The following is a 14122-nucleotide window of genomic DNA, read 5'->3' on the forward strand; positions in this document are numbered from 1 at the left end:
TATATGCACTGTTTTTGGCAAGAGGACCACTAGAGTGGTTGTCATTACACTAAACTAACTCTTGCAGCTAGAACTTCATCTGAATGGGATTCAACTCCATTTAGGAAGGGAAATGGAACCCTAGATTGCCTTACAAGAAAAACACTCTGCTTTTGAGAAAGGGGCACTGTGTTACTCTACTGTGTTTCCTATAGGGCCAGAGCAGTGAGCTGGCTCAGAACAAAATAACTGTGATTCCTACACACACAGGCCACATCCTTTTCAACCTAGCATAGGAAACTGATTGAAACAGGAGCTCCTATTCAGTCCAATAAACTTTACTTGCTGGGAACAGAGCCAGTGCTATTTGCACTGTGTATGGCAAGAGGAACACAAAGTGGTTGTTCTTACCCCAAACTAACTCTTGCTGCTAGATCTTCAAACTGAATGGGATTCAAATCCTTTTAGGAATAGGATTGGAACCCTAGCCTCTTACAAGACAAAAAGTCTGCTTTGAGAAAGGGCCACTATTGTACTCTACTGTGTTTCCTATAGGGCCAGAACTGTAAGCTGGCTAAGAACAAAGAACTTTGATACCCACACACATGAGCCATATCCTGTTTAACTCTCCATAGGAAACTGACTAAAAGAGGAGCTCCTCTTCAGTCCAATACACTGCACTTGCTGGGAAAGAACACGAGTGATATTTGCCTGTGTATGGCAAGAGGACTACAAGAGTGGTTGTCATTACCCCAAAATAACTCTTGAAGCTAGAACTTCAAACGGAATGGGAATCAACACCATTAAAGAAGGGGAATGGAACCCTAGCTTGCCTTACAATAAAAACACTTTCCTTTGAGAAAGGGCCACTCTTGTACTCTACTGTGTTTCCTATGGGGCAAAAACAGTGAGCTGGCTATGAACAAAAGAACTGTTATTCCTACATACAAGGGCCACATCCAGTTCAACTGAACATAAGAAACTGTTTAAAACAGGAGCTCCACTTCAGTCCTATACACTGTACTTACTAGGAAGTGATGTAAGTTCTATTTCAATGTTTATGGCAAGGGGAGCATAAGAGTGGTTGTTCTTAACCTAAACTAATTCTGGCTGTTAGAAGTTCAATCTGAATGGGATTCAAATCCATTTATGAAGGGGAATTGTACCCTAGCTTGACTTACAAGAAAAAAACTCTGCTCATGAGAAAGCGGCACTCTGGTACTCTACTGTGTTTCCTATAAGGCCAGAACAGTGAGCTTTCTCAGAACATAAGAACTGTTCTTCCTACACATACGGGGCATTATAATTTCAATTCAGCATAGGAAACTGGCTAAATGAGAAGATCCTCTTCAGTCCAATACACTGTACTTGCTGGGAACAGACGTGAGTGCTATTTGTACTGGTTAAGGCAAGAGGAGCACAAGAGTCGTTGTTCTTACCCCAAACTAACTCTTGCTGTTAGAACATCAAACTGAATGGGATTCAAATCCTTTTTGTAATTGGAATGGAACCCTAGGCCCTTACAAAATAAAAACCGTGCTTTGAGAAAAGGCCACTCTTGTACTCTACTGTGTTTCCTATAGGGCCAGAACAGTAAACAGGCTAAGAACAAAGAACTGTGATACCCACACACATGAGCCATATCCAGTTCAACTCACCATAGGAAACTGACTAAAACAGGAGCTCCTCTTCAGTCCAATACACTGTACTTGCTGGGAAAGGACACGAGTTATATTTGCACTGTATGTGGCAAGAGGACTACATGATTGGTTATAATTACCCCAAAATACCTTGCAGCTAGAAATTCAAACTGAATGGGAATCAACTCTAATTGGGAAGGGCAATGAAACCCTAGCTTGCCTTACAAGAAAAACACTCTGATTTTGAGAAATGGGCACTCATTTACTGTACTGTGTTTCCTATAAAGCCAGTACAGAGAGCTGGCTCAGAACAAAAGAACTGTGCTTCCTAAACACACGGGCCACATCTAGTTTAACTCAGCATAGGAAACTGACTAAAACAGGAGCTCCTCTTCAGTCCAATACACTGTACTTGCTGGTAACAGATGTAAATGCTATTTGCACTGTGTATGTCAAAAGGAACACAAGAGTTGTTGAACTTACCCCAAACAACCTCTTACAGCTAGAACTTCAAACTGAATGGGATTCAACTCCAAATTGGAAGGGCAATGAAACCCTAGCTTGCCTTACAAGAAAAACACTCTGCTTTTGAGAGCTGTGCAGTATGGTACTCTACTGTGTTTCCAACAGTGCCAGAACAGTGAGTTGGCTCAGAACAAAATAACTGTGATTCCTACACAAGGGCCACATCCACTTCAACTAAGCATAGGAAACTGAATAAAACAGGAGCTCCTCTTCAGTCCAATACACTGTCCTTGCTGGAAAAAAATGCGAGTGTTATTTGCACTGTGTATGGCAAAAGTAGCACAAGAGTGTTTTTACTTACTACAAACTAACTCTTACAGCTAGAGCTTCAAACTGAATGGGATTCAACTCCTTGAAAGAAGAGGAATGGAGCCCTAGCTTGCTGTGCAAGAAAAACACTCTGCTTTGGAGAAAGGGGCACTTTGGTACTCTACTGTGTGTCATATAGGGCAAGAACAGTGAGGTGGCTCATAACAAAATAAATGTGATTCCTATACACATGGGCCTCATACAGTTCAACTCAGCACAGGAAACTTACTTAAAGAGGAGATCCTTTTCAGTCCAATACACTGTCCTTGCTGGAAAGAAAAGGGAGTGTTATATGCACTGTGTAGGGCAAAAGGAGCACAAGAGTGTTTTTACTTACTACAAACTAACTCTTACAGCTAGAAATTCAAACTGAATGGGATTCAACTCCTTGTAAAAAGGGGAATGGAGCCCTAGCTTGCCTTACGAGATAAACATTCTGCTTTTGAGAAAGGCACATTCTGGTACTCTACTGTGTTTCCTATAGGACTAGAACTGAGACCTGGCTCAGAACAGAAGAGCTGTGCTTCCAACACACACAGGGCATATCTAGTTCTACTCAGCAGTGAAAACTGACTTGAATAGGGGCTTCTGTTCCGTCCAATACACTGTACTTGCTGGGATCAGACAGGTGTGCTATTTGCTCTGTGCATGTCCAGGGGAGCACAAGAGTGGCTTTTCTTAACCTAAATTGACACTTGCTTGTAGAATTTGAAACTGAATGGGATTCAACTTCTTTTAAGAAGGGCAAATGAACCCTAGCTTGCCTTACAAGAAAAACACTCTGCTTTTGAGAAAAGGGCACTCTTGTACTATCCTTTTTTCTATAGGAGCAGAACAGTGAGCTGGCTCAGAACAAAAGAACTGTGCTTCCAACACACAGGAGGCATACCTTGTTCAAGTCAGCATTGGAAACTGACTAGAATAGGATCTTCTCTTCAGGACAATACCCTGTATTTGCTGGGAACAAATGCGAGTGCTTTTTGTAAAGTGCATGGGAGTGGAACACAAGAGTGGCTGTTCTTAACCTAAATTAACACTTGCTTCTAGTATTTGCACTGAATGTGATTCATCTCCATTTAGGAGGGCAATTGAACCCTAGCTTGCCTTACAAGAAAAACATTCTGCTTTTGAGAAACAGGCACTCTTGTACTCTACTGTGTTTCCTATAGGGCCAGAAGAGTGAGCTGGCTCAGAACAATAGAAATGACCTTCCAACATAGAGGAGCCATACCTATTTCAACTCAGCATGGAAACTGACTTGAATAGGAGCTTCTCTTCAGTCCAATACACTGTACTTGCTGGGAACAGATGTGAGTGCTTTTTGGACTGTGTATGGAGGTGGAACACAAGAGTTGCTGTTCTTAACCTAAATTAACACTTGATCCTATATGTGAAACTGAATGTGATTCAACTCCATTTAGGAAGGGCAATTGAACCCCAGCTTGCTTTACAAGAATAACACTCTGCTTTTGATAAAGGGGCACATTGTACTCTAATGTGTTTCCTATAGGGCCAGAACAGTGAGCTGGCTCATAACAAAAGAACTGTGCTTCCAAAACACACGAGACATACCTAGTTCAACACAGCATGGAAACTGAGTAAAATAGGAGCTTCTCTTCTGTCCAGTAATCTGTACTTGCTGGGAACAGACGCAAGTGCTTTCTGTACTGTGTATGTGAGTGGAACACAAGAATGGCTGTTCTTAACCTAAATTAACACTTCCTTCAAGAATTTGAAACTTAATGCGATTCAACTCCATTTAGGATGGGCAATTGAAAACTAGCTTGCCTTACAAGAAAAACACTCTGCTTTTGTGAAAGGGGCACTCTTGTACTGAACTATGTTTCCTATAGGGCCAAAACAGTGAGCTGGCTCAGAACAAAAGAACTGTGCTACCAACGCACATGAGGCATACCTAGTTCAACTCATCATTGGACACTGACTAGAATAGGTGCTTCTCTTCAGTCCAATACACTGTACTGGCTGGTTACAGATGTGAGTTCTATTTGTCCTGTGTATGTACACGGGAGCACAAGAGTGGCTGTACTTAACCTAAATGAACACTTACTTTTAGAAATCAAAACTCTATGGGATTCAACTCCATTTCGGAAGGGCAAGTGAACCCCCGATTGACTTACAAGAAAAGCAATCTGCTTTTGAGAAATGGGCACTCTTGTACTCTACTGTTTTTCATATAGGGCCAGAACAGTGACCTGGCTCAGAACAAAAGAACTGTGCTTCCAACACACACGAGGCATACCTAGTTCAAGTCAGCATTGGAAACTGAATAGAATAGGGGCTTATCTTCAGTCCAATACACTGTACCTGCTGGGAACAGATGCGAGTGCTTTTTGAACTCTGTTTTGCAAGGGGAGCACAAGAGTGACTGTTCTTAACCTAAATTAACACATGCTTCTAGAATTTGAAAGTAAATGGTATTCAACAGCCTTTAGGAAGGGCAATTTATCCCTAGCTTGCCTTACAAGAAAAACACTCTGCTTTTGACAAAGGGGCACTCTTGTACTATCCTGTTTTCTATAGTACCAGAACAGTGAGCTTGCTCAGAACAAAAGAACTGTGCTTCCAAAACACACGAGGCATACATAGTTCAAGTCAGTATTGGAAACTGACTAGAATAGGAGCTTCTCTTCTGTCCAATTCCTTGTACTTGCTGGGAACATACGTGAGTACTATTTGCACTGTGTAAGGCCAGAAGAGCATAAGATTGGCTGTTCCTACCCTGAATTAACCCTTGCTGCGAAAACGTGAAACCGGATGTAATTCAACTCCATTTAAGAATGGCAATTGAACCCTAATTTGCTTTACAAGAAAAATACTCTGCTTTATAAACGGGCACTCTTGTAACCTAATGTGTTTCCTATAGGGCCATAACAGTGAGCTGGCTCAGAACAAAAGAACTGAGCTTACTACAGAAATGAGGCATACCTAGTTCAACTCAGCATTGGAAACTGACTTGAATAGGAGCTTCTCTTCAGTCCAATACACTGTACTTGCTGAGAACAAACACGAGTGCTATTTGCACTGTGTATGTGCAGAAGAGCACAAGAGTGTCTGTTCTTAACCTGAATTAACACTTGCTCAGATAATGTGAAACCAAATGTAATTCAACTCCTTTTAAGAATGGCAATTGAACCCTAGCTTGCCTTACAAGAAAAACTCTCTGCTTTTGAGAAACAGGCATTCTTGTACTCTACTGTGTTTCCTATAGGGCCAGAACAGTGAGCTGGCTCAGAACAAAAGAACGGTGCTTTACACAAACGAGGCATACCTAGATCAATTCAGCATTGGAACCTGACTAGAACAGGAGCTTCTCTTCAGTCCAATACACTGTACTTGCTGAGAACAGACAAGAGTGCTATTTGTACTGTGTAAGGGCAGAAGAGCATAAGAGTGGCTGTTCTTAAACTGCAACAACACTTGCTGCTTGAACTTGAAACAGAATGTGATTCAACTCCGATTAGGAAGGTTAACTGAACCCTAGCTTGCCTTACAAGAACAACACGATGCTTTTGAGAAACGGGCGCTTTCTAACCACTCTGTTTCTTATAGGGCTAGACCACTGAGCTGGCTCAGAACAAAAGAACAGTGCTTCCTACAAAACGAGGCAAACCTAGTTCAACTCAGGATTGGACACTGACTAGAATAGGAGATTTTCTTTAGTCCAATATACTGTACTTGTTGGGAACAAATGCGAGTGCTATTTGCACTGTTTATGGGCAGAAGAGCATAAGAGTGGCTGCTCTTACCCTTAATTAACACTGGCTGTTGAACTTGAAACGGATGTAATTCAACTCCGTTAAAGAATGGCAAATGAACCCTAGCTTGCTTAACAAGAAAAACACTCTGCTTTTGAGAAATGGGCACTCTTGTACTCTACTGTGCTTCCTATAGGGCCAGAACAGTGAATTGGATCGGAAAAAAGAACTGTGCTTCCTACACAAAAGAGCCATACTTACTACAACTCAGCATGGGAAACTGACTAGAATAGGAGCTTCTCTTCAGTCCAATATACTGTACTAGCTGGGAACATCGTGAGTGTGTCTGCACTGTGTATGGCCAGAAGAACACAAGGGTGGCTGTTCTCTCCCTGATTTAACACTTGCTTCTAGAATGTGAAACCGATTGTAATTCAACTGTGTTTAAGAATGGCAATTGAACCCTAGCTTGTCTTACCAGTAAAACACTCTGCTTTTGAGAAACGGGCACTCTTGTAAACTCATGTGTTTCCTATAGGGCCAGGACAGTGAGCTGGCTCAGAACAAAAGAACTGTGCTTCCTACACAAATGAGGCATACCTACTACAACTCAGCATTGGAAACTGACTAGATTGGAGCTTCTCTTCAGTCCAATACACTGTACTTGCTGGGAACAGATGTGGGTGCTATATGCACTGTGTTTGGCCAGAAGACCTCAAGTGTGGCTGTTCTTACCCTGATTTAACAGTTGCTGCGAGAACGTGAAACTGAATGTGATTCAACTCCGTTTAGGAAGGTTAATTGAACCCTAGTTGTCTACAGGAAAAAGACTCTGCTTTTGAGAACAGGCACTCTTGTACTCTAATGTGTTTCCTATAGGGCCAGAACAGTGAGCAGGCTCAGAACAAAAGAACTGTGCTTCCTACACCAACGAGGCATACCTAGTTCATCTCAGCATTGGAAACTAACATGAATAGGAGCTTCTCTTTAGTCCAGTACACTGTACTTGCTCAGAACAGACGAGTGATATTTGCACTGTGTATGGCCAGAAGAACAAAAGAGTGGCTGTTCTTAAACTGAGTTATACTTGCTGCTAGAACTTGAAACTGAATGTGACTCGACTCCGTTTAGGATAGTTAACTGAACACTAGCTTTCCTTACCAGAAAAACACTCTGCTTTTGAGAAATGAGCACTCTTGTACCCTACTGTGTTTCCCATTGGGCCAGAAGAGTTAGCTGGCTCAGAACAAAAGAACTGTGCTTCCTACACAAACGAGGCATACCTAGTTAAACTCAGCATTGGAAACTCACTAGAATAGGAGCTTCCTACAGTCCATTACAGTGTACTTGCTGGGAACAAACACGAGTGCTATTTGCACTGTGTATCGGCAGAAGAGCACAAGGTGGTTTTTCTTATCCTGAATTAACACTTGCTGCTAGAATGTGAAACCAAATGTAATTCAACCTCATTAAAGAATGGCAATTGAACCCTAATTTGCTTTACAAGAAAAATACTCTGCTTTAGGGAAACGGACACTCTTGTAACCTAATGTGTTTCGTATAGGGCCAGAACAGTGAGCTGGCTCAGAACAAAAGAACGGTGCTTTACACAAATGAGGCAATGCTAGTTCAACTCAGCATTTCAAACTGACTAAAATAGGAGCTTCTCTTCAGTTCAATACACTGTACTTGCTGGGAACAGACCGAGTGCTATTTGCACTGTGTATGGCCAGAATAACAAAAGAGTGGCTGTTCTTAAACTGAGTTAACACTTGCTGCTAGAACGTGAAACTAAATGTGATTCAACTCCGTTTAGGAAGGTTAACTGAACCCTAGCCTGCCTTACAAGAAAACACTCTGCTTTTGAGAAACGGGCACTCTTGTACCCTACTGTGTTTCCTATAGGGCCAGAATAGTTAGCTTGTCAGAACAAACAACTGTGTTTCCTACACAAACCAGGCATACCTAGTTCACCTCAGCATTGGAATCTGACTAGAATAGGATCTTCTTTTCAGTCCAATACACTGTACTTGCTGGAAACAGCACGAGTGCTATTTGTACTGTGTATGGCCAGAATAACAAAAGAGTGGCTGTTCTTAAACTGAGTTAACACTTGCTGCTAGAACGTGAAACTGAATGTGATTCAACTCTGTTTAGGAAGGTTAACTGAACCCTAGCCTGCCTTACAAGAAAACACTCTGCTTTTGAGAAACGGGCACTCTTGTACCCTACTGTGTTTCCTATAGGGCCAGAATAGTTAGCTTGTCAGAACAAACAACTGTGTTTCCTACACAAACCAGGCATACCTAGTTCACCTCAGCATTGGAATCTGACTAGAATAGGATCTTCTTTTCAGTCCAATACACTGTACTCGCTGGAAACAGCACGAGTGCTATTTGTACTGTGTATCGGCAGAAGAGCACAAGAGTGGCTCTTCTTACCCTGAATTAACACTTGTTGCTTGAATGTGAAACTGACTGTATTCAACTCCGTTTAAGAATGGCAATTGTACCCTAGCTAGCGTTACAAGAAAAACACTCTGCTTTTGAGAAACGGGCACTCTTGTTCTCTACTCTGTTTCCTATAGGGACACAACAGTGAGCTGGCTCAGAACAAAAGAACTGTGCTTCCTACACTAATGAGGCATGCCTAGTTCAACTCAGCATTGAAAACTGAATAGAATAGGAGCTTCTCTTCATTCCAATACACTGTACTTGCTGGGAACAGACGTGAGTGCTATTTGCACTGTGTATGGGCAGAAGAGCACAAGAGAGGCTGTTCTTACCCTGAATTAGCACTTGCTGCTAGAATGTCAAACTGAATGTGATTCAACTCCGTTTAAGAATGACAATTGAACCCTAGGTTGCGTTACAAGAAAAACACTCTGCTCTTGAGATATGGGCACTCTTGTACTCTACTCTGTGTCCTATAGGGACAGAACAGTTAGCTGGCTCAGAACAAAAGAATTGTGCTTTCTATACAAACGAGGCATACCTATTTCAACTTAGCATTGGAAACTGACTAGAATAGGATTTTCTCTTCAGTCCAGTACACTGTACTTGCTGGAAACAGACGTGAGTGCTATTTGCACTGAGTAACAGCAGAAGAACACAAGAGTGGCTGTTCTTACCCTGAATAAACACTTCCTGCTATAACGTAAAACCGAAGGTAATTCTACTCCTTTAAGACTGGCAATTGAGCCTCTCGTACTCGCTGCTCCACGCAGAGAGGTGTTCGGCATCCAAGAGGTGCGGTCTCACGGCTTAGGGGCAGGTTGGCGTGCCTGCGTGCTCGCATCTGTGCCCCTGCGGGCCTTCAGTGGCCGAGAAGCCAGGGTTTTGTGTTTTTGGCAGTGGCCTGAGGACCATGCATGCCGCTGGGCAGCACCGTACCCCGGCCTCACCATGTTGGTCCTGTCGAAATGTCTGTTGGCTTCGCCATCTTTAAGGTTTTGAATGAGAAGAAACTTCAAGAGGTTGATAGTTTATGGAAAGAATTTGAAACCCCCAGAAAAAGCAAATAGAATAGTAAAGCTAAAACATTTTGAGAAATTTCAGCATACAGCGGAAGCATTAGCAACATTCACAGCTCTAATGGAGGGCAAAATCAATAAGCAGCTGAAGAAAGTTCTGAAGAAAATAGTAAAAGAAGCCCATGAACCTCTGGCTGTGGCTGACACTAAACTAGGAGGGGTGATAAAGGAAAAACTGAATCTCAGCTGTATCCATAGTCCTGTTGTAAATGATCTTATGAGAGGGATTCGATCGCAAATGGATGGTTTGATTCCTGGGGTAGAACCACGTGAGATGGCAGCCATGTGTCTGGGATTGGCCCACAGCCTGTCTCGATACAGATTGAAATTCAGTGCTGATAAAGTAGACACAATGATTGTTCAGGCGATTTCCTTATTAGATGACTTGGATAAAGAACTAAACAACTACATTATGCGGTGTAGGGAGTGGTATGGCTGGCACTTCCCTGAGTTAGGGAAAATCATTTCAGATAATTTGACATACTGCAAGTGTTTACAGAAAGTTGGTGACAGGAAGAACTATGCATCTGCCTCTCTTTCTGAATTGCTGTCAGAGGAGGTAGAGGCAGAAGTGAAAGCACCTGCAGAGATATCCATGGGAACAGAGGTTTCTGAAGAAGATATTTGCAACATTCTACATCTGTGTACCCAGGTGATTGAAATTTCTGAATATAGAACCCAGCTATATGAATATCTGCAAAATCGCATGATGGCCATAGCACCTAATGTTACAGTCATGGTTGGGGAGTTAGTGGGAGCACGGCTCATTGCTCATGCAGGGTCTCTGTTGAATTTGGCAAAGCATGCAGCTTCTATGGTTCAGATTCTTGGCACAGAAAAAGCACTTTTCAGGGCCCTCAAATCAAGACGAGACACCCCTAAATATGGGCTCATTTATCATGCTTCTCTCGTAGGCCAGTCAAGTCCCAAACACAAAGGAAAGATTTCTCGAATGTTGGCAGCCAAAACGGTTCTGCCTATCCGATACGATGCTTTTGGTGAAGATTCCAGTTCTGCGATGGGAGTTGAGAACAGAGCCAAATCAGAGGCCAGATTGAGAATTTTGGAGGTCCGAGGGATAAGAAAAATAAGTGGAACAGGAAAGGCCTTAGCAAAAGCAGAAAAGTATGAACACAAAAGTGAAGTGAAGACATATGATCCCTCTGGTGACTCCACACTTCCAAGTTGTTCTAAAAAATGCAAAATAGAAGAGGTAGATAAAGAGGATGAAATTACTGAGAAGAAAGCAAAAAAAGCCAAGATTAAAATTAAAGCTGAAGTAGAGGAGGAGGAGGTGGTAGAGGAGGCAGAGGAGGAAGAAAAACAGGTAGTAGAAGAGGAGCCATCAGTAAAGAAGAAAAAGAAGAAGGATAAAAAGAAACACATTAAGGAAGAGCCATGCACCAGCACAGCAATTCCTAGTCCAGAGAAAAAGAAGAAAAAGAAAAAAAAGAAAGAAGCTGAGGATTGATGGAAAGAAACTATCATTCTGTCACCTGGATACATCATGCTTAAGATTATGAGCATATCAGATGCTCTTTAAAATAATCAAGGAAGGTTGAATCAATCAAACAGTGATTATCAGTAGCTTCTCAAACCTTTTTTGAGTCTTGACATCAGCTGTTAACTAACCTTAGACTTTGATACACAAATAAAAATATTTTCTTTGTATTAAAAAAAAAGAATGGCAATTGAACGCTTGCTTGCCTTACAAGAAAAACACTCTGCTTTTGAGAAATGGGCACTCTTGTACTCTACAGTGTTTCCTATAGGGACAGAACAGTGAGCTGGATCAGAACAAAAGAACTCTGCTTCCTACACAAACGAGGCATACCTAGTAAAACTCAGCATTGGAAACTGACTAGAATAGGAGGTTCTCTTCAGTCCAATACACTGTACTTGCTGGGAACAGACACGAGTGCTATTTGCACTGTGTATGGGCAGAAGAGCACAAGAGTCGCTGTCCTTACCCTGAATTAACACTTGCTGCTAGAACGTGAAACTGAATCTGATTAATCTCCGTTTAAGAATGGCAATTGAACCCTTCTTCCTTTACAAGAAAAACACTCTGCTTTTCAAAAACGGGCACTCGTGTATTCTACTATGTTTCCTATAGGGCCAGAAGAGTGAGCTGGCTCAGAACAAAAGAACTGTGCTCCCTATACAAACGAAGCATACCTACTTCAACCCTGCATTGGAAACTGACTAGAATAGGAGCTTCTCTTCAGACCAATACACTGTACTTCCTGAGAAGAGACGCGAGTGCTATTTGCACTGTGTAACAGCAGAAGAGGACAAGAGTGGCTGTTCTTACCCTGAATTAACACTTGCTGCTAGAACGTGAAACCAAATGTTATTCAACTCTGTTTAAGAATGGCAATTGAACCCTAGCTTGCCTTACCAGAAAAAAACTCTGCTTTTGAGAAACCGGCACTCTTATACCCTACCGTGTTTCCTATAGGGCCAGAATAGTTAGCTGGCTCAGAACAAAAGAACTGTGCTTCCTACACAAACGAGGCATACCTAGTACAACTCAGCATTGGAAAATGACTAGAATAGGAGGTTCCTTCAGTCCAATACACTGTACTTGCTGGGAACAGACGGTCATGCTTTTTGCACTGTGTATGGGCAGAAGAGCACAAGAGTGGCTGTTCTTACCCTGAATTACCACTTGCAGCTAGAACGTGAAACTGAATGTGATTAAACTACAATTAAGAATGGAAATTGAACCCTAGCTTGCCTTACAAGAAAAACACTCTGCTTTTGAGAAAGGGGCACTCTTATATTCTACTGTGTTTCCTGTAGGGCCAGAAGAGTGAGCTGGCTCAGAACAAAAGAACGGTGCTTCCTACCCAAACGAGGCATACCTAGTTCAACTCAGCATGGAAAACTGACTAGAATAGGAGCTTCTCTTCTGTCCAATATACTGTACTTGCTGGGAACAGAAGCGAGTGCTATTTGTACTGTGTATGGCCAGAAGAGCACAAGAGTGGCTGTTGTTACAATGAATTAACACTTGCTGCTAGAACGTGAAACTGAATGTGTTTCAACTCCGTTTAAGAATGGCAATTGAACACTAGCTTTCGTTACAAGAAAAACACTCTGCTTTGGACAAACGGGCACTCTTGTGCTCTACTGTGTTTCCTATAGGGCCAAAACAGTGAACTGGCTCAGAACAAAAGAAATGTGCTTCCTATATAAACGAGGCATACCTACTTCAACTCAGCATTGGAAACTGACTAGAATAAGAGCTTCTCTTCATTCCAATACACTATACTTGCTGGGAACAGATGCGAGTGCTATTTGCACTGTGTATGGCCCGAATAGCAAAAGAATGGCTGTTCCTAACGTGAGTTAACACTTGATGCTAGAAATTGAAACTCAATGTGATTCAACTCCGTTTAGGAAGCTTAATTTAACCCTAGCTTGCCTTACGAAAGAAACACTCTGCTTTTGAGAAACGGGCACTCTTGTACTCTACTCTGTTTCCTATAGGGCCAGAACAGTGACCTGGCTCAGAACAAAAGAATGGTGCTTCCTACACAAATGAGGCATAGCTAGTTCAACTCAGCATTGGAAACTGACTAGAATAGGAGCTTCTCTTCAGTCCAATACACTGTTCTTGCTGGGAACCGACGCGAGTGCTATTTGCACTGTGTATGGGCAGAATAGCACAAGAGGCCTCACGTGACTTTGTCCCTGGTGTTCTTCTGGGGACACCTGTGTGAGAAACTGCATTTCCAGAACCAGCTCTCGTGTCCTTTGGCCAATGCTGGAGTGTGAAATAGTCCAATGTGGGATTTTTCTTACTAGTAGTAAAAAAAGGATGATCACAATCGGGAATCGTGACATTTTTTTCTTTTTGATGATAGTCATGTTCTGTTTTGAAATAACCTCTGTGTATTTCATTTATTTTCTTTTAACTGGCGATCTCTGAGCAGGCCTCAGATTTTGACAGTTGATGAAAGATAAGACAAGCATTAATGTGTGGGTGAAATGCTTGGTGAAATTCTGAGTGAAGTTTTAATTAAAGTTGGTTGAACTTGGGATTGACTGGGAGGCCAAAGATTTAAAAAGCAGAAGATTCTCTGAAGACACAAGCTGTGTGATAATAATGTGTTTTGTGTATGTGAATGAGAATTTGTAAATGTTGAATTCTAGGCTCCAACAATCTTTGTCAGTGCAGATCAAGCTGCAAGTATTTATGTTTTAAAACTTAAATGATAAAGCTAGTTACGTCTTTCTAACAACTAGTTTTAATGTTTATGAGCATATTTTACCTACATTACCTTTTCAGGATGTTGAGAAAGATGCATCACAAGCACAGGCTAGAGGCTGGGGCCTAGATGGTTTTGAGGAAGAGGTCTTGGTGGACTCTTTCATAGAGCAAAGGGAAGCAATGCCTTCTGGGAAATGAGCTA

At 42.0% G+C, this 14122-nt stretch overlaps 1 pseudogene; it reads left to right on the forward strand.

The window, feature by feature from the left end:
• Positions 1 to 9654: 9654 nt before the first annotated feature.
• Positions 9655 to 11268, forward strand: LOC102915761 (nucleolar protein 58 pseudogene; annotated as a pseudogene).
• The last annotated feature ends 2854 nt before the right edge of the window (positions 11269 to 14122 follow it).

The sequence above is a fragment of the Peromyscus maniculatus genome, chromosome 3, assembly GCF_049852395.1.
Source record: "Peromyscus maniculatus bairdii isolate BWxNUB_F1_BW_parent chromosome 3, HU_Pman_BW_mat_3.1, whole genome shotgun sequence".
Taxonomy (NCBI): Eukaryota; Metazoa; Chordata; class Mammalia; order Rodentia; family Cricetidae; genus Peromyscus; species Peromyscus maniculatus.